Source organism: Cucurbita pepo, chromosome LG13, assembly GCF_002806865.2.
Source record: "Cucurbita pepo subsp. pepo cultivar mu-cu-16 chromosome LG13, ASM280686v2, whole genome shotgun sequence".
NCBI classification, from domain to species: domain Eukaryota; kingdom Viridiplantae; phylum Streptophyta; class Magnoliopsida; order Cucurbitales; family Cucurbitaceae; genus Cucurbita; species Cucurbita pepo.
The window spans coordinates 2,429,183-2,431,319 of NC_036650.1; positions in this window are offsets into that span (position 1 = coordinate 2,429,183).

Sequence of the window (2,137 nt, forward strand, 5' to 3'; positions counted from 1 at the left end):
CGTTGGTCTCGGCCCAGTGTCACTCTACCAGCCCAACTCACACCTCGGCACGTGACCTACAGCCAGCCCAAACGCCTCATCAGCCCGCGCATGCAACAATCACCTCTACTTAACCACTGCTACATGTACAAACTTTTTAAAATGAGAAATAATAAACTAGTTTAATTTTTTAACTCTCTAACGTCTAAACATTGATTTTAAACATTTTTAAAATTTAGGACCAAATGTCAAGAATTTGAAACATTAATTTCTTGATTGAAGATATATATGTCTTAATATTTTTAGCAAAGTTTAATAAATATGATTATGATTAGTTTGTATTACAAAGCACGTCGTTTTAGGAGTCAATGGGCATTCAATTGTCCCTTTTGTTTCTAAATATCTAGTCCCTTATTACTATCATTATTTCATCTTTTCCACTCCATTTGCTTGGCTGGTTCATCACCACCGTCTTTGAATCGACTATTATTCAAATTTTGTCTGGGATAGTTCATGAGAATAAGCTCATAAGCCATGGGAGAGTGATAGCACACACGATAGTTACAACATCACAACACTCATTACAACACTTATTGCAGTGTCATGATGCTTTTTCCTCAAGTCATCTAATTGATATGAGTTTAAATTGATAATGTCATGTATGTTTAGAGAAGGGTAGCTTGTCCATCGTGGTTTACAAATCAGCCATCGCTTCTAAATGTAATGATCCCAGTTTAGCTCTTTCTTGTTTGGTAACGAACTAAGTGTTAAGAATGAAAAATAGAAATGAGATTGAAAGACCCAAATTTTGGATATGCTTCGACTATGCTGTTAGAGCCCGATCCGTAAGATCCAAATTTTGGGCCCATGTCCCAATACAAAATAATAATTAATAATAATAATACAATGAATAAATCTTAGGTTGAGCTATTTGGCCAAACGGGCCCAATACAAAATAATAATAATAATAATAATAATAATATAATGAATAAATCTTAAGGTTGAGCTATTTAGCCAAACCGTTAGCTAGCTGCCAATTCATTGTGCACGAAGCACAAGCCAACACTCACAAACTAAGCCGCCACCCTCCCTTTTCCTCTTTATCTTCTTCTTTAAGCCATCCCGCCCAACTTTCACGTCATCCCGTTGCCATCCATCTCTCACAACCCGCACCCCTTCGCACGTCGGAACACCACCACCAGTCGCATACCCACATCATCGCTGCGAACGAACACCATTACCTTCGTCAAAACCACCATTTAGAGGAATAAATGTAACCAAAGTACAACAAGCCCACCCAACGAAACCCCAACGGAATTGGGATTGGAACCAACCTCTACAAGGGTCGAATATATTTGTCATGGTTGTGTGTTGTGTGCTTCATAGTTACATTTGGTGGTTGATAAGCATTGGGTAATTGATAATGGTTAATTTGTTGCATGTGTAGTTATATTTGATGATTGGGTTTGATGTGAGTTGTATGACATAATATACATTGGTTCATGAATTTTGGGACCTATAGCATGCATATTGTGTTTCATGGTGATGGTTAAGGAGCTTGTGGTAATAGTTACACGCTGTGTGTTTCAGGTAACTAGCCACTAATAGTTATTCGGGTGATTGCAGAAAATGATTATCAAGGTAAGGGTTACACTCTGTGTGTTTCGATAACCAAGCTTCGATAGTCATTTTAAGGACATGTTAGAATTCCTTGTGGTAATGGTTACGCGTGTGGGTTTTGGGTAACCATTATTTGAAGGAATAAAGGTGGGTGTGTGTGTTTTGGGTAACCAATATTTTAAGGAGTAAAGGTGGGTGTTGATTTTCTTGTGGCAATGATTACCAGCTTCAGGTGATTAATCATTAGGGTCCCTCGATTTTGATTGATCCTTGTGACCATTATGTATTTGACCCAATAGGAATATGAGCTCATTTTCTTTAAATGGTCTTTAGGCGAAGTTATGGCACAGAGGTGACGAGTAGGGTGCAGAAGTCAGTCATGGGATGACTCAAAGATTTTATTTTATCTTTATGGATAGACTTTTGGCATATTTGTTCATTGATTTAAACTATGTTCGTGGAACTAGACGGTCACACCAAATTATTTTAAACAGGTTACAAGATTTTAATAAATAACTTCATTAATTTTGTAACTATC